This window comes from Macaca nemestrina, chromosome 13 (assembly GCF_043159975.1).
Source record: "Macaca nemestrina isolate mMacNem1 chromosome 13, mMacNem.hap1, whole genome shotgun sequence".
In the NCBI taxonomy this organism is placed as follows: domain Eukaryota; kingdom Metazoa; phylum Chordata; class Mammalia; order Primates; family Cercopithecidae; genus Macaca; species Macaca nemestrina.
Window position 1 is genome coordinate 55,117,854 of NC_092137.1, and position 19,943 is coordinate 55,137,796.

At 39.5% G+C, this 19,943-nt stretch overlaps 1 protein-coding gene across 9 annotated transcripts in view; it reads left to right on the plus strand.

Moving 5' to 3' along the window:
• LOC105465044 (EMAP like 6) overlaps positions 1-19,943 on the plus strand; it is a 257,059-nt gene that overhangs the window by 75,671 nt on the left and 161,445 nt on the right. The gene's annotated exons all lie outside the window — the stretch shown is intronic.

Genomic DNA, 19,943 nt, shown 5'->3' on the forward strand with positions numbered 1-19,943 from the left:
GGGTTTTTAATGTTGATTAGGATAGTAGGATTTTGTAATTGTAGATTAATTAGGATAAACAATATCTGTGAGTAGACAGTTTTACTACTTTTTTTTTTTTTCTTTTTTTGAGACGGAGTCTCACTCTGTCGCCCAGGCTGGAATGCAGTGGCGCAATCTCGGCTCAGTGCAAGCTCCGCCTCCCGGGTTCACGCCATTCTCCTGCCTCAGCCTCCCGAGTAGCTGGGACTACAGGCGCCCGCCACCTCGCCTGGCTAGTTTTTTTTGTATTGTTAGTAGAGACGGGGTTTCACCATGTTAGCCAGGATAATCTCGATCTCCTGACCTCGTGATCCGCCCACCTCCGCCTCCCAAAGTGCTGGGATTACAGGCGTGAGCCACCACGCCCGGCCGACAGTTTCACTACTTCTTTTCCAATCTTTATACCTTCTATTTATTCTTGCTTTATTGTACTGCTAGGACCTGCATCTAATAATGAATAAAAATAAAGATCCTTGCCTTGGTCTTCGTCCTAAAGAGAATGCATTCAGTATTTCAGCATTAAATGTTTTAGCTTACAGGTGTTTCATAGTTGCCTTTTATTAGATTGGAAATTTCCATTCTATTCTTAATTTGCTGATAGCATTTATCATGAATGGGTGTTGGATTTTGTTAACCAGCAAATGTACATCTATTGAGATGATCGTATTTTTTTCCTGCTTTATTCTGTTATATAGAGATTTTTTTTTTTTTTTTTTTGAGACGGAATCTTGCTCTGTCTCCCAGGCTGGAGTGCAGTGGCACCGTCTCAGCTCACTGCAATCTCTGCCTCTCGGGTTCAAGCGATTCTTCTGCCTCAGCCTCCCTAGTAGCTGGGACTACAGGTGTGCACCACTATGCCCTGCTAACTTTTGTATTTTCAGTAGAGGAGTTTCACAACGTTGCCCAGGCTGGTGTTGAACTCCTGAGCTCAAGTGATCTGCCTGCCCCAGCCTCCCAAAGTGCTGGGATTACAGGCGTGAACCACTGTGCTGGCGGATACTTTTTTTTTTTTTAATTTAAATTAGATCAACCTTGCATTTTCGGGATAAACCCCACTTGGCTATATATTTCTTAATTCAGTTTGCTCATTGAGGAAATTTTGGCATCCATGTTCATTAGGGGTATTTATAATTTTATTTTCTGGAGTTGTGTTAAGTTTTGGTGTCAGTATGCTTGCCTCATAAAGTGAGTTGGGAAGCATTTAATCCTCCTGTATTTTTTCACAAGAGCTTAAGATTCACATTAGTCATCCCTCGGTCTCTGTGGAGAATTGGTTCCAGGTCCTCCTGTGGATACCAAAACCTATGGATGTTCAAGTCATTGATATAAAATGGTGCAGTATTTGAATATAATTTATGCATATCCTCTCATATACTTTAGATTACTTGTAACCTTATACAAGTGCTATGTAAACAGTTATTATTCTGTATTGTTTAGGGAATAATTACAAGGGAAAAACGTCTGTATGCATTCAGTACAGATGTACTTTTTTCCGAATATTTATGATCCAAGGTTGGTTGAACCTATGGATGCAGAGGTCTAACTGTATTTCAAGATCGTTTTAGCCTGGAACCTTCATGTTTCCATATAAAAGTTTGAATCGGCTTGTCCGTTTCGATAAAAATACCCAGTTAGAATTTTGATTAGGATTGTATTGAACTGAACAATGTTGGTTACAGTTCACTAGCAAAACGATCTGGGCTTAGTTTTCCTTGTTGATAGGTTTTTGATTATTCAAATTTTGTGCATATAGAACTATCCAGCCTTCTGTGTGTATCTGAATTCTGGTAATTTGTATCTTTCAAAGAATTTGTATATTTCATCTGCGTTGTCAAATTTATTGGCATGATGCTTCTAACATTCCCTTATCTTTAATGTATAAGGATCTGCAGTGATGTTCTCTTTCCTTCTTAGTATTTGTGATTGACTATTTTCATTAATCTCTGAAAAGCTGTTACTGTCTGTTAATTTTCTGTGTTTTCAGTTTATATTGATTTTTGCTCTTTGTTTTTCTTTCCTACTTGTTTTTGGTATAATTTGCAGACGCCATTTTTAGGGATATCTTAAGGACAATGCATTCTTATATTTTCAATTTTTTTTTGCTTGCCAGGACTTAACATTTAGGTGATTCTGACATTTACAACTTCGGATGGCTTTTTGGTTTTCGGATAGGTGTGCCCATTCATGCATTAAGGGATATTATCAGCTCCTTGGATACTCCTTAGATAAGAAAAAGTAGGCTTTTCCTTCCCCATTTAAATTAACAATTCAGATAAAGCCTGAGTGGGCGACGGGGAGAAACTCGTTTGATGATTATGTGTATGTAGGACTCCTATATTTTCTTTCTCTGAAAATGGAATCATTAAAGACTACAGGTTTTGGAGAAATGCACCAAATAAGAAATTAAAATTAGACTTTATACCTCAAATTCTATGATTCAGTGTGAGAAATGATTAATCTCTGCCATTAACATTTAATATTTAGGCTTAAAAGAATATGTTGAGTTCACTTCTAAACTGAGTCTACGTTAGCTTCAGTCAGTAATGTAGAAACCATAGTTCTGTGAGTTTGTGTCTGCCCTTTTCTCCCTGCCTTTGCAGAACCACGTCACAGACCATATCTAAGTCAGCTGTGTATCCTCTACCGGCAAACTTTGTTCTGGCTTAACCCCTGAGACAACTCTGGTGGCAATAGTTCTGGCCCCTTCCTCAGCTCCTGAACCTTCTGTCTATGGGATCTGCGTTTTTTTCCCCCACTTCTGTCCATGTGAATTGCGGTTGCTACTGTGTGCTCCTTTTTTAAGTTCCCTTAAGGCCTCTCAGGGTCTCCCAAGGACTGGAGCTTTGCTGTGCTCTTATTAGTCATTCTTTTCAATACTAGGGACTTACTCCTGGGCTTTACCTGGTATTTGGTCTTGCTAAGGACAGGTTATTCTTCTTCAACCCTGTCTGTCTTGAATTTGGGGTTCTGCTCCTGACTGTTGTTCTTCCACCTCTCTACACCTGCCAGACTGAAGATTCCAGGGAACCTGGCCCCTGCCTGCTTGTCTGGCCCCTCTGTGAGCGAGCCTCTGGAGCCGTGTCTGCCAGCCAATGTCTCATACCAGTGGAAATCCTGGCTTGGTCCACACCTTTCTTCCCACGGCCTTCCTTACTTCAAAGGGCAATACTTTGCCACATCCTGAGAAATCATGGTTCCAAATTGTTTGTACAGCTTTACAGTTTTAAAATCTAATAGTATGCCTTAGTGACATTAAAAAATGAAATATTTAAACTATTTATACTGATTCTGTATAATCTCTATGTACATTAGAATTTAATATATATTGAATATATTCAGGTGCAGGTATATAAGCATTTGATGTCTACACCCCTCCAAAAAAAGGTATTCAATAAATATTGTTCATTTGAGTTTCTTGTATTACATAAAGTAGAACTAACTCTCAGATGATAATGGATAATAAATCCCTTTTTCATAAATGATATAGTTTTGTTAAATACACTCCAAGCATTAACACTTAACATATTAGTCTTGTCACATCCACTATTTGAGTAAACACAAACTCATTATGTTTGAGGTGGTAATAATCCTGAGTTAATTGACAAGAATGGATCAGTCCACATGTTAATTATTGGAGGAAAAAAGATACCATTGTCATTTCACAGCATATCATCAGCTTCCTGGGTTAGTGAGAACATGCCCCAGAGCCAGGCTGCCTCAGTGTGAACCCTAGGGTATCCTACAAATGGGAAGAGAGTATTTGATATGGAATAGCTTAGGAGGATATTTCAAGGATGATCACAAACAGAGGGAAACTCAGGAGTATAAAGATTACCAAAGAATGCTAAAACCAAGAAGTCATGTTGACAAGAATGAAGACATCCTTTTGACACTTACCTGGTCTTCAGTCTTAACCTCTCTCCAGGGCACCAGACCAAAATTTCCAACCCCTTGCTAGATATCTGAAACTGCCTAAAACACAACAGATCCAGAATGGATGTATTTGTTAATTGAATAGTTATTCATCAGACCCCACTGTGTGTCAGGCACTGTGAACACAGGAGGTGTGGTACCTGTCCTCAGTTAGCCTGCCGTTAGCTTATGTTCTTTTCCCACTGCCTTCCCTTCTTGGTTCCTTCCCAGACCCACCCTGGGATCTGTGCCCCTGCCTCATCCGCTGTTCCTGCTAGTCTACCAGTTGGCTGATCCCATCTCCTTGGCTTACCTCCCTACCCGTTCCTTTTATTATGGTTATGGTTCTGGTATTGCCATTAAGGCTATTGAGATAGTGCTTTCTCTTTCCTGGTACATAGTAGGGTTGTACCTGTCTGCCCACTTAGAGTTAGGTGTGACCATGTAACTTTAGCCAGTGAAATATGAGTAGTAGTAAAGTGTTGCTTAAAAGACGGCGTGCACTTCACCATGATCTCCTTTTCCTCTGGCATGTTCAAGATGGTGTCCTCTCTCCCAGCCTGGGCTGCTGAGAGAGGCCCTCTGCTGATGCATGGTGGAAATGTAGCATGAGGAAGGAATAAGCTACGGAGATGGTGAGGTCCTTCGTTACTGCAGCATAACAGCCTGTCTTACACAGTTGTTTACATGCATGTCTTCACTAGATTATACATGTCTTAAAGGCAGGCTCTGTGTCTGTCTCTCTCTCTCTTTTTTTTTTTTTTTTTAGAAGTGGGTGTAGACCTACTTCTAAGCCTGCTGTACCTAGTGGGTCCTCAAAATAGTTTTACTTGAATCTTCCTGAAACATTGGAGAACAATAATGATTTGGGAAGAGCCAGGAGTGAATAATATTTTAGAAAGATTATATAATACATGCTTGAGTAAACATCTGGCTTCAGAACCTTTAGAAGGAAAGAAATTGATGGAAGAGAAGAGGTGCAGCTGCAGAGGTGGGCCAACTCCACCATAGTCATGTTACTTCACTTGCCATGTCACTGGGGAATGCTGACTTTGTCTTTAGCATTGGCAAACAGTTCTAGAAGGACACTTGAAGCTTTAGCTTTATCCTAACATGTTTTTCATGAAGTTATAAGATACACATGCTATGTTTTATTTTTTTTACTTACTTTTAAATGCATTTTTATTTAGCCAATCGGTAATTTGCAGTGGATTTTAAAGTCATTAGTGTGAATTAATGCAGTATTGCAGTGATACTGTTTTCTAGATGTATTAATGAGATGTCTCTTCCAACATTAATTTACAGAGAATATTTTTAATAAAGGCAGAAGACCTGAGTCATTCTAATTAGGTAAATGTACAGTTTCAATGGCACTAATAGAACTATTCATTTTACTAGCCTGAAAAGAAGATTAATGGTTTATATCACTTGAGTTTCTCAATCAATAATCAGTCAAGTCTACAATTCAATGATGCACTATCAAAGCAGGTGGATATGGGCCTCCATGGCATAGCATTGTGAGTCCATTTTTTCCAGAAGAAGAAATAATTTCAGGAGTGAAAATCACCCCCACAATCCCTAACCTTCAGCTCCCAGCATTATAATTGCACCGTTTGCACGAAGTTACTTGCAGTTTATGTGTGTGTCAGCCCTGTGTATAGAAATGATATTGGTGATTGGTCCCTCCCCAGAAGATATGTTTTTGCTCAAAGGATTTTATTTAAACATCAACAGGTTCTTTATTAAAAATCTGACTTACGTTTTTAGTTAGAAATCTATTGTTTTTATTTCATTTAAATTCAATCCTGTGAAAGAATATATCTGAGTGTCATCATTCATTCTCCTGTGGACATATGTATTTCTTTCTTTTTTTAATACAGCTACAGCAAACATAGATGCAATCTCACAACATATACTGTTGAGTGATAGGAAGCAAGCCCCAGAAGAATACATATAACACACCATTTAAATAAAGTTCAGACACAAACCTGTATACATGCATAATAAAACTATATATTAAGACTCAATACGGAATTCAGGGTAGTGGTGTCTTGATAGGGAGGGAGGAGGATATGACCAGGGGTGGTAGGCAAGAGTGTCGCTGTTTAGTACTGTTTCTTAAACTGGGTGATGGGCCTATGGACATTAATTTCTTTATGCTTTATATATACATATGTAGACATTTGTATTTGTGTCTGAATGTTTTATAGTTATCTCTAGTAAACAATGTCATCATGGATTTGGGTGTTAAGAAATAAAAACGATAGGATTTTTCAAAAGAGCTTTCAGAGGATTGTTAGCAGCAAGTAGATGCCAAAAGATGATGGTATAACTTAGGGGTCAGCAAACTACAACACACGGGCCAAATCTGACATACTGCTTGTTTTTGTGTGGTCCATGAGCTCAGAATGGTTTTTACATTTTAAAGTTTATTTTGAATAAAATCCAAAGACAAATAATACTCACACATGTGAAAATTATATAAAAATGCATTCATTCACTTATGTATTGTGTATGGCTAGTTTATTATTTGTTATTTATTTATTTATTTTGAGACGGAGTCTTGCTCTGTCGCCCAGGCTGGAGTGCAGTGGCACGATCTTGGCTTATTGTAAGCTCCACCTCCTGGGTTCACACCATTCTTGTGCCTCAGCCTCCCAAGTAGCTGGGGTCACAGGCACCCGCCACCACTCCCAGCTAATTTTTTGTATTTTTAGTATAGAGAAGGGGTTTCACCGTGTTAGCCGGGATGGTCTTGATCTCTTGATCTTGTGATCTGCCCACCTTGGCCTCCCAAAGTGCTGGGATTACAGGTGTGAGCCACCACACCAGGCCTTTATTATTATTATTTTTAAGACGGAGCCTTGCTCTGTTGCTAGGCTGGCGTGCGGTGGCGTGATCTCAGCTCACTGCAACCTCCGACAACCTGATTCAAGTGATTCTCCTGCTTCAGCCTCCTGAGTAGCTGGGATTACAGGCGCCTGCCACCACGCCCAGCTAATTTTTGTATTTTTAGTAGAGACAGGTTTCACCATGTTGGCCAGGATGATCTCGATCTCCTGACCTCATGATTCACCTACCTCGTCCTCCCAAAGTGCTGGGATTACAGGCATGAGCCACTGCACTCAGCTATGCCTGGCTACTTTTATACTAGCATGGCAGAATTTGGTCGTTGCAACAGAGACCCTGTGACCTTCAAAGAGTAAAATACTTATTTCTGACCCTTTATAGAAGGTTTACTGACCCCTTATATAATAGAAAATAAATTGAGATTAGAGAGGTAAAATTAGCTCCCAAGTTTTCAGAAGCAGGCAAAACTCATTTTGAATCTTTGCTCAGTTTGTTACTAGATAGAGCTCTTTGACATTTGCTAGAAATTAAAAGGACAGCGAATGTGAAAATGTCCAGCAAACTGGTTGGTACACTTTATAAAGAGACTTGTGGTTTTGGCCGGGTGCGGTGGCCGAATAATCGGTCTTCAGAGACCCCTCCCACACAGGTGCTTTTATTTTTCCCAAAACAAGCATGAATTGACTTAGAGGCTGGCTCAGGGATGTAATGGCACCCTCCAGCATGGTGAATGCACTCAGGAGGGAGTTGCCCCTTACTACAGCTTATGTTCCTTGCACCTGGCTCCAACCCCTAGGACATGAGATATTTGGATGGGTAGATGAATGAACCACCATTCTGGATAGTAATTTTCTTGGTTCCCAAGCAGCTTTGTTACTCTCCGTGGATGAAAACCAATATGGGGGAAGAGAAGGGAGGCAGAAGCGTTACTTACCTCTGTACAGTAGACATGTAGGATCCTCAACTCCATCCCAACTAGACCCTTATTGGGGATTAAATTTGATCTTACATGTGACGCCTCTGGAACAGGAGCTGGTAAATGGCAGACTCCAATTTCATTAGGGGTCAAGGAGCTAGAATAAAGTTACCCTTCATGTTATCTCTTTCCTTGCATTTACTTAGACCTGGACATTAAATTCTTTTCTTTAAAAGTTTCTCACTGAGGCCGGGTGTGGTGGCTCACGCCTGTAATCCCAGCACTTTGGGAGGCTGAGGCAGGCGGATCACAAGGTCAGGAGATCGAGACCATCCTGGCTAATGTGAAACCCCGTCTCTACTAAAAATATAAAAAATCAGCCAGGCCTGGTGGCAGGTGCCTGTAGTCCCAGCTATTCGGGAGGCTGGGGCAGGAGAATGGTGTGAACCCAGGAGGCGGAGCTTGCGGTGAGCTGAGATCTCACCACTGCACTCCCGCCTAGGTGACAGAGGGAGACTCAGTCTTAAAAAAAAAAAAAAAAAAAAAGTTTATCATTGGAATTGAAAATTGCTTCCTATGACATGTCTGAGAATATGAAGTAATATAAAGTGGGCTGGGTCAGCCTTGGCCTAAAGTGATGCTTACATGAATTAACCATCTCTGGAGGGATACTTGTGTCAAAGTAGGAGTTTATTCATGCTTGACTCCCCAGTGTGATGTCTGGGATTGCTTGTGCCAGCTCTGAGGAGGGCATGCTTGTCTTTTTTTGTGAAATAATAGAATATGGATGAATCTATTTCCCCATGAAACCATTTCTGTTGAACTAAAATACAAAGGAAAATCAGTGACCTTGAATTAGGCTTGTTTGCAGTGTTATTAGCTTTCAAAGGTCCTTTCATTTCCATTTAATGATTTTCTTCTGAACAAACTATTGTAAGGAGTCTAATGTAATTTTTCAAAACCAACATCCCAAACCTGGTTATTATTTTGTACCTAATTTGGTTAGAAAAGTATGAAGCCCTATGTATTAAAATGTCATGCCATCACTTCTCAGAATGGCACTTTTAAAAACTGATTTTGGTCATCTGGATAACTATTTCTTAAACTACTGATATCAAGAATAAGTGGTATTTTTCATGATCTTTCTTGTCTGCAGAGTTCGTGACAGGAATTTTGTGCATGAAGGATGCTTGTGTCATTGAATATGTTCTTGGCATCCATCTTACTCTTATTCAGATATCTGAAGCTATACATGTCAACTTATTCAACTTGTATTTATAAAAGTGTCCATTAGAGGCTAGGCACGGTGCTGTTCCAGGGTTCATCAATGGAAAAAACAGACTGTAAAATCCCTGCCCTCTTGTAGCTAACATTCTCTTAAAATACTGATGACAGAATTTTAAAATACTGATGGCAGAATTAGAATGAATGCCCCTGATACAAGAAAGAATAAAATGAAGTTTTTATTTTCTGCATCTAAAAATCACAATAAGTAACTTATCTCGTACTTCTAAGAGTTTGAATTTTTTTTAACTTGGTAGTAATTTTAGTAGGCAGGGTGCAGTGGCTCACGCCTGTAATCCCAGCACTTTGGGAGACTGAGGCGGGCAGATCACTTGAGCCCAGGAGTTTGAGACCAGCCTGGGCAACATGGTGAAACCCCATCTCTACAAAAAAATACAAAAATTAACCAGACATGGTGGCATGTGCCTGTGGTCCCAGCTACTTTGGAGGCTGAGGTGGGAGGATCACTGAGCCCTGGGGAGGTCGAGGCTGTGATCATGCCACCGTGCTTCAGCCGGGCAATAGAGTGAGACCCCGTCTCATAATAGTAGTAGTAATAATAATAATAATAATAATTATTATTATTATTATTATTTAGTTGCTCTGATAAAAGGCCTTGTTACTTATGGCTACTATTTGAATGCCCACTGTCTCAGACCCTGTGCTGAGCGTTCCCATTTACCCCATTTGGCAGATGAAAACTGCAGCATGTTCTCTGCTCGCTAGAGAGACACACTCTTACACATGGAATCTTAAAAAGGTTTTAATTAGTCACTTATGCCAAGTTCAGTGATAGTTCCACAGTGAGTGAATGCAAACTGCAGAACTGAGGGTAATGGGCAACAGTCAACGATGGGTTTCCAGTTCTGGAAACTTGGGAGACTGGGGTGACACAGGTCCCCTCCTTCCTGCCCACTTACTCCTCCAAACAAACACAAACATGCTGGATGAAATATTACATATGATCCTCGTTGAAAGAGAAGAAACTTGAAAGGGAAACAGGACAGAAGAAAGAGGAACAAAATGAAACTGAAGGGGAAGCGGGGGGTGCTGTTACCCACAAAAGCAAAGCAAAAGCCAGAGCTCCGAGTGTGAGCTGCCATCGTGTGGTGTCTGTAGTTTCCGTATGGCCAGGAAGTGCCCTTGGAAGCAAGTTTCATGAACATAAATGATCAAAGCCAACTAAACTGGTCCACTAGTCAAACTTGGCTTCATTAGAAAAGAATAGGACCTCAACTTAGCCCTGTTCCTCAGCTTCAGGAGTCAACTCAATTGAGGGGTAAGGGGTTGACGGTGGTAATAAAACACTGTGCTTTTTTTCTCTGCTTTATCTTTGCTTCATACCTTTGTCAAGCCACCCTAGACCCTCCTCTAGCAGCTCCAAGCCCCTTTTGTTTCTTGTCACTTCTGTTTAAGCCTTTGCCTTAGGCACCAGTTAGTGAAGTGATTATCTTAAACTTGCCGTTGTCAGTGCTTTGGAGAATGCCTTGCATTTTGACCAAACTGATGAGGGAATTGTTAAGTTAAAGGTGAACTCTGCTATCAGAACAGCTTGAAGACTGCCATTTTATTTGTTTGTTTTTTTGTTTGTTTGCTTGTTTGTTTGAGACAGAGTCTCACTCTGTTGCCCAGGCTAGAGTGCAGCGATCTAGGCTCACTGCAACCTCCACCTCCAGGGTTCAGGCCATTCTCCTGCCTCAGCCTCCCGAGCAGCTGGGACTGCAGGCGTACGCCACCACGACCGGCTAATTTTTTTTTGTATTTTTAGTAGAGATGGAGTTTCACCATGTTAGGCAGGATGGTCTCGATCTCCTGACCTCGTGATCCGCCCGCCTCGGCCTCCCAAAACGCTGGGATTACAGGCGTGAGCCACCACGCCCGGCCTGAAGACTGCCATTTTAATGCACCTTTCACGAGGCTGTGCAACTCTATATTTAAACAGGTGGCCAGTTTTGTTTTTAAGTGACCATCCACATGGAGAAAATAATTCCAGGATTTCAATTTTGAAATAGTTGAAATTCTCCTCTTAGAGTGTTACCTCCTGTGTGTGTGAAATACAGCTGGTCACTTCTGCCTGTGGTGCTGACTCTCCACTCATGGACAGGGTACCATTTGAGATGTTTGGCAGAACATTCTGAGGAACTGGAAATGATGAAATCACTTTGAATTCAACAGTAGAATGATAGGCTATTTAATGCAGCCTTAATCTTCTGGCTCAGTTGGTGTGGTGTAATATTAGGCTTGCCTTCCACCTTCCAAATCCCTTGATAGTATAAACTAGCAAATTAAGACTTACCCTGAAAATGACTGCGTGCTACACTACAAGAGAGGTAGAATGCTCCAGGAGCAGCACAGATAGGGGTAGTAACATTTTGCCATCTGGCAAAGCCACTAGACCAGATGGATTCATTAATGACTTCTCTAAAGTATTTAATCAGACCTTACTGAAACACATGACTGGCATATTTAATTATCCTAAATTACCAGGACTTCTGCCAGATATAATCCTCAATGCTTGAGTCATACTCCTTGCTTAAAGAGAGGAGGAAAAAAGGATGAATAGCTCCAGAAAGCTGGGTTTCACATAGACCCCTCTCATTAGTGAAACTTCTCATTAGCAAATTGTTGTGTTACAGTCTTAGGCAGTATTTCTTCTTTTTCAGAGAATGCACTGTAAGACTAGCCATGCTGATCAAATTCTTTTATCAGTAGCAATTATACTGATGAGAACATCTGGGGGTTGATAAATCTGATACAGCCATCAGACAACCCTTCCCACTTCCTGCCTGTGGAAGGCTTCTAAACCAACAGATGCCTTCTTGTGTAAGTTAATCAGTTTATATTTCTCCAGGATCACTTTTGTTTTAATTTTTATATTTGTATCAGAACAATGGAGATACAAAATTACAGAAAGCATTATAATGTAAATTTGCCCCTGCCCTGCTCTTTCCTATCTGCAATCTACTTTTTAAAGGAACACTTCTAATTTTCATGACTGTTCTCTCTGGTGGTTACTTCCACATCTCAAAACAGTATGATTAATGGCTATTTCTTATTTTCTTTAGACATGTTGACTTCCTTTTAAGATACTTGATACCATTCTTACATCACTTTCCTTCTCCTCCCTGAGGGTTATTTTATTTTTTATTCCCTTAATATTTACCTTTATAGCCTTAGGTTATATTTTCATACCTTTTATTTTTGGGGTTGTGAACTAGAAACAGTGTCTCTTGGCAACTAACATATGATGAAGGTATTAGTGACTTGAGTATTCCACTGAATGCTCCAGGGCTCTTTCACTCAATATAATATTTTTGAGATTAATCCATGCTGTGGATGTCACTAGTTCCATTTCTGTTTATGGCTGAGAACAATGCCATTGCATGAATAGATGATAATATATCCATTCACTTGTTGGACATGTGACCTATTTCCAATTTCTGGCTCTTATAAATCTATAAAGACTTGTATGCAAGTCTTTGTTTAGACATTTCCTTTTTGTTTCTCTTGGATAAATTCCAAAGAGTGGAATTGCCAGATCATAATGGTAAGCATTATAAGCAACTGCCAAAAGACTTTCCAAAGTGATTTATCATTTTACATTTCCTGTTAGCAATATATATGCATTGGAGTTGCTCTGTGTCTTCAGCAACACTTGGTATTATCAGTCTTTTAAATTTTAGTTGTCCTTGACAATGTTCAGGCCTTTTAGCCATATTTTAAATTGAGTTGTGTTCTTATTAAATTGTAAGCATTTTTATATATTCTGGGTAGAAGTTTCAGTGATTTTGTTGTTTTTTTCTTTTCGTTCTCCTAGTCTGTGGTTTGCCTTTTCATTTTCCTAATAGTGTCTATCAAAAACCAGAAGTTTTTATTTTTTAAGTCCAATTTATCCTTTGTTTAATGGTTCATGTTTGTTTGTTCTCTAGGAGACCATTATCTTTCAAAGATCACAAAGATTTTCTTATTTTTTTTCTATCAATGACATGGTTTAGCTCTTAAATTTGAGGTTTTTTTGTATATAGTAGAAGGGAAGATAAGGTTCACTTCTTTCCATATGGATACCTAGTTGTTCCAGCACTATCTGTTGAAAAACAATCATTTATCCCGATGAGTTATCTTAACACTTTTGCTGGAAACGAGTTGATCATATAAGTGTGGGTCTGTATATGGATTCAATTCTATACCATTGATTTGTATGTCTATCCTTATAGCAATATTATGTCTTAATTCTAATTCCTTTTTATAAAGACTTTAAGCAGAACTTCTACTTTTATTAACATTTTTTTCTGACATATACATGTACGTATATGTGTGTGTATGTATATATATACATGTAGTATATATGTGTATATTTTTCCCAGTAGTTGAGACCAGGTTCTCTTACTGTCCAGTCATGACTGGATTAAACTTCTAAACTGTTTTTCTTGCTTTAGATCTTTTCTTGTTAGGGAAGCATCTTCAAATAACTGATCTTGTCCATTCTGAATGGTTTTTATCAGTTTGAATCTCAGAGGATAGTCTTATTTTTAAATTCAAAGAGAGTTCACTATAGCTCACTATGTACATGAGTTTCTCTGACTTAGAATGTCTATTCCTGGCCGGGCACGGTGGCTCATGCTTGTAATCCCAGCACTTTGGGAGGCTGAGGTGGGTGGATCACCTGAGGTCAGGTGTTCGAGACCAGCCTGGCCAACATAGCGAAACCCTGTCTCTATTAAAAATACAAAAAATAGCTGGGCGTGGTAGCATGTGCCTGTAGTCCCAGCTACTCGGGAGGCTGAGGCAGGAGAATCACTTGAACCTGGGAAGTGGAGGTTGCAGTGAGCCAAGATCACGCTATTGCACTCCAGCCTGGGCAACAAGAGTGAAACTGTCTCCAAAAAAAAAAAAAGAATGTCCGTTCCTAGGGGTGAGGGGTAGGTTTCATGTGGGTCCATCACATGGCAGTTAATTAATAACAATACACCTATATAGTGGTATGTTTTAAGTGCTACTGTTTTAATCACTGCTTTAGGATTTATTAAGTCCTCATAATACCCACTTTCTTTGAGGTAGGTACTGTTATTATTCCCATTCTTATGGATGAGAAACTGGAGCACAGAGAGGTTGAGTAATTTGCTGAAGGTGATATATGGGAAACGGTTCTTTCCCAGTAAGTAGAGGAGACAGGTTTCAGTGATGCACTTGTCACTGAACAAACAGCTCTCCAGGAGAAAAAAATGTATGCATATGCGTTAATAAACTTATACACTTTACTGATATAAATAATATATAATGCACAACTTGCAAATAATAAAATGTCATACTTTTTATTCCATACAGCCAATCAATTCTGATAGAATGCTTTCATTGATTTTTTTTTTTTTTTTTTTTTTTTTTTTTTTTTTTTTTTTTTTTTTTTTTTTTTTTTACTCTTTTTCTAAACCCTGTATCTGTGGTCAGTCTATGGTTGCAGTTTAACCATGACTTGACAAAATCAAATGAGGAATAAATTCTTGATTACCATCTGGTTCAGCAAGGAAGTTGTTCACATCATTGGCAAATGATTAAGGTTCCAATATGTATGTTTTACATTTTCCTTATTAATGTAAATAAAGCTATCAGCCAACATTTGTGTTGGAACTACACTTGTTGGTCAATGATGTGAGAGAATATTGAGAATGTTTTCCCAATTTTTTGTATTTACAATGTAACAGCTACAGAGTGACACACTTATGCTTATTCTGCATTATCAACATTGTATCCTATCTCTTTAGACAATCAACAAAACAATAAATTAAGCCCTGATTTGTAGCACTTACTGATTTCCGTGATGTAATCCACTATGGCTGACTTCAAGCCACCAATGTGACATCATTGAAAATGGAGTTGGGAAGAGGTATGTAGTAATACACCATCTATGGTATTTCTACCATACGGATAGGATAGCAATAAATAACTTTACGACTATAGAGAACAATTAAATGTAGTAAAATAATTACCAAGTGATGAGCTTTCAGTATGTATTACCTTTGCTTTTAATATAATTTATGTAATTGTAAATCTATATAATATCTAACAGTGGCTGTGATTAACTGGTTTACAAAGTTGCTAAAACTTAATCAAGTTTTGGTAGCCAGTCTAAGCTGGCTCCAACCATGCCACTGTATGGCATGTTTTCAACCATTCTTTTATACGAAGGTATTGCTGGAATATAGTTTCCTACCAGTAAGTATAGCATACAATTATGGCAAGGTATTATGTTTCTTTATGTTACTATATCACATTCTCATGAGATGCACCACTCATCAAGCTTGTTAAAGTCCAGTTTTAGGGCCCCCTGCTCGACCATGGATTATACGGATTCTGTGGGGTTCACATAATTCAGGAAAATGGCAGTGGAGTTTGGTGGTTTGTCCATGTTGCTGTCGTTCCTGTTTGTGCTGCCCAAGCCCACCTCCTGGAAGACGGGGCCCTCTCTGTGGTGTTGAGATCACAGTTGTGGTGGGGCACTCAAGTACTAAGCGCATCTCTTGGGACCGGGACTGGAATGCAGCCATCCCCATCTGAGGTTCCACTATTTCCAGGCCACTGTGTTCAAATCAGGCCTGCCTTTGCCTTTTCTGCCTTGCAGATGAACATCCACTGAGGTTGGGTCACTCACCCTTCAATCCCCAAAACAGCAACCTCCCCTTCTGTCCTCAGACAATCCAACCTAATTTTTATGTGCCTCTGCCTCTGACATTGGAAAGCTGCTCTCAAGGTTATCTTCAGGGGAGGGAGGGAGAAGGCTTTCATGCTTTCCTGGTGAGACCTTTTTTTTAAAAAAAAAAAGAAAAAACATATAAATTATTACTGAGAATCGCTGAAGCAGCCTGGGCAAAAATGAAATGAGGCTTAAGAATTATGAATATTTTTTAAATACTGCACTTGGAACAAGTGCTCATAAAATTTTTTGCCTCAAAGAATCAAGAATGATTAGTATTGATTAGTGTTTTTTGTTGTTGTTTAATTTCATAAGCAAGGCTATTTCCTTCCATGACCCTTTTGATTCTCATCTTTTCTTTTACACAAGCTGTTTGGAAATCTTCCTGATCTCATCTGACATCAGGAAGGACATGCTTTTCCCTCCTGGCATGCTAGAGAAAGAAATCAATTTCTTCTCCCAGATAGGTCGGTGAAAGTCCTTCTCTGCAGTGCTTTCTATTGCTATGGTAACAGAAGATGGGATTTCCCAACAGAACCAGGTTTATGTATTAAAAAACAGTTCTTTCAAAACTTGATCCCTTTTTTGTTGCCATATGTAAATTACAATAAATGCAATAAACTGAGTACCAAAGGAAAAAGAGTGACAGCAAACCTTTTTATGTAGGTGTGGAATGAGACTTGCATTGTATTGAGACTCCTAATGAAAGGATGTCAACTTTAAAAGTTTTAATATTGTGACAGTGTTGTCATAGCTAAAATAACTTGAAAAAGTTGCAAGTTTTCTTAGAAAAGCAGAGAATTAAATATACGGACTCTCAGTTGGCAGATAGACTTAAAATAGAGATAAGTAGTGTCCATACATCCAGTCATAACATGGTAAAGAGGATGACAAGAAGCCCAAGGTAGAACAAGCATTTTGTGTGATGGTGGTACTCTCCGCTTCTGTGATTTCCTCTGTAGGAGAACACAACAGTTGGCCATTTCTCATGAGATCTTATAAAAAGCCTAGGAATTCAGGGGACAGGGTTCTTTCCATCACAGCCCCTTAATTGTATACAAAGACCTGACCTTTTAATCTGCTGGTTGACTAACAGTGTGGCTGGAGGGTGCCTTCAGAGGCTCAGAGAACTCAGAAAGGAGCAAAGAGCAATTTTGAGATAGGTGGAAAAGGATGGATTTGGTTTCATATGGGGAAAATTCAAACATAATACTCACCTGTCATTTAAAATGCTTCTGAACTAAAATTCCAAAGATATGTGGAATTTTATTTATTAAATAAATACTTAATAAATCTGTAACTCCACTATTATTGATACCTTATATTCTCTTGCAAATCTAATGAGTAAAGTTTGTGAGCTTTTCTCCTTTTTTGAGGCTTAACATGTGCTTTTGAAATGACATGACAAATTTAAAAGAGAAGTAAATGTCATTTGGCTGTGCCCTGGATGACACATGGATGCCATTTGGCTGTGCCCTGGATGAGACATGCCACTCTGGTGAAAGGAGTGAAGTTTCTGGGAAGCTGATGGGAAAGGTAACAAATAGTAAAGGGAATAAAAGTGGTTCTCTGTTCTTGCTGTTCTCGACATGGACATAGATAAATGGTAACATTGTGAGTCACTCTAAGCAATCATGTTGCATCAAGCCAGTGAGGTGACATCAGAGACTGGCTCATGAAAGGAGAAAAAGCTCACTTTGTTAATGTACCCAAATGGCAAAGGAAGACTGGAGAAAGGGCTGTAAAGAGGTGATTTAACAAACAGTGTGAAGGAACTTCTGGCAAGAAAAAAAAAAATTGCAATGTGAACTTTTTAATAAATGTGATAAATTTATGGGCTTCAATATGAATGAAAAGAACAATAACCAAAGTAAAAATACTTTAAATCCAAAATGTGAGGTGTTTGGGATAGCGCTGCTGAGGAACTAAGGCTGGTAAGTTATTTGAAGACTTGTTGAAATCTGTTTATTCCATTCTCCCAACCCCTCATTCAAAGAACTGAAATAAGTCAGGAATTATGGGATTAGAGTAAGAACAACTGCCTGGAGCAGTGATTTATTATTTCCTTCTGGATGCTTTAGAATCTCAGGAATCTACCAAGTATCTCAAGGATTTTAAAACAGAAGCTGTGATCACAGCAAAAGAGTTCAATTTATGTCTCTTGAAAGTGTTTCTGGCCATCCAGGGGAAATATGCTCATTCTTTATTTTCTAGTCCCTGGGTGGAATCTGTTGCCTTATAGCAGGGGGAGAGGCAATATGGCAGCCAAGATTATTGGCACCATTCATTCCCTCTTGAAGTATTTTGTTAATGCTTACTCTGCTGTATCATGTTCCATGAACTGTTTAGAGTGATGGAAGACAGCTCCTGCCCTCATGGAGCATACCATCTACTCAATCATCATCTTCCTAGCCTTGAGGACTCTAGGTGTGATGCTAACCTGAGGAGTCTCCTTGGGTTCCCCACTAAAAATAGGATAGAGTTAGGCCATCTTTTCCCAGGATCAGGCTTATAGGCTTCAAACTTTACTATAGCCAGGCTCTGTGAGTTACAAACCCAGTTGCCCACACAAAATCTTCTTTCAACTTGAACGTGCCCAAGCTCGTCCTTTAGTCTCAAACATCCTAAGCCTTTCCCTCTCTGTTCTCGCCCCCAATAGCTCTTGACTCTTCTTCTTTATCCCTTCTACCCATGTCTTCCCTCACTATCTCTCCCTGGTCCCTAACTGACCACCCTGCCTATCCTAACACCCCTCACAGATCTGTCCTTGCCCCTCCATTTCATCACTGCTAGGGTTACCTTCCTCAACTATGAAACTGTTTATGCTGTGTCCTGCTCAAAATAGTCATTGGTACCCTAATTTCCTGGCCTGGCTAAGACAGCTTTCAAGAGCCGCCGCTGCCTGCCTGACCCATCTCATTTCCTGCCATTCTCTGTAAGACTTAAACTGTGGAGGACATTGTCTTTTCTCATGAATCCCCTTTGCACCTTGTCTGTCATATGAACTCATGTCTTCCCTAATGTCCTGGACAGCTGGTCACTCCATCCTCTATATTTCTCCATCCTCCATCTTTCTATGTTACTGTGTATATATATTGACATATTGTAATTATTTATTTACATGTCTCTTTCCCCTGAAAGTGTGCTCCTTGAAAGACAGCAGTGTGATTTCTGTTTATATATCTATGGTACTGTACCTCACATACCGTAGGTCCATAAGGACCTGTTGAATAAGTGAATGAGCTAAAATATACTGGTTTATCAACAAACAGAGTTTTCAGACTGCTTCCATCCACTCAGCTTAATGAGCAAACATGGCATGCCATAATCTTGCAGTTTTCTGGGACATCTAGATACTTTGAAATAACAGGTGTGTCTCAACAAAATTGAGATTGGGAGGGTCCTTTCTTATTGATCATCTCTCACCAACTGAATGCCAAAGTGTTCTACAACCTTAAATAGTTACAAAGCTTCTAGCATTCACCTATTGTGAAAGCTACCCTTTATTATGGGTTTTTTGTATTACTTGCTTATGAAGATTCCTAAAGATATATTTTCCAGCGAGCACTTTTCAGATGTCCAACGTGCATTTAAAGTACGTATTTTGTTTTTGGAAGCCATATTCACACAGATATGCTTATGTTGGTTATAGATATATAATGCCAATTACACAAATGATGAAATTTGTATTCATTATACTCTGTGCCAGGCACTCTGCTAAGTACTCTAGACTCACTGTATCATCTGTTTTCTGTATTACCTCTTTTTAGATGAGGAAACTGAGGCAAAAGATGAAGTAATTTGTCCAAAGAACCAGAGATAGCAAGGGCAGCCAACATACAAATCCAGTGTCTGATGTCAGAACGTATACTGTCATTAACATCACGCTAAAAACTGGAAAAAAAAAAAAGTCTACTTCTATTTACTGTGTAAGCAGATGCTGAAAATTGAAATGGGAAAATTTCTATTTCTGTTTATTTTTATTTTATTTATTTTATTTTTTTTTTGAGACTGAGTCTGGCTCTGTCGCCCAGGCTGGAGGGCAGTGGCCGGATCTCAGCTCACTGCAAGCTCCACCTCCCGGGTTTACGCCATTCTCCTGCCTCAGCCTCCCGAGTAGCTGGGACCACAGGCACCCGCCACTTCGCGCGGCTAGTTTTTTGTATTTTTTTAGTAGAGATGGGGTTTCACCGTGTTAGCCAGGATGGTCTCGATCTCCTGACCTCGTGATCCGCCCGTCTCGGCCTCCCAAAGTGCTGGGATTACAGGCTT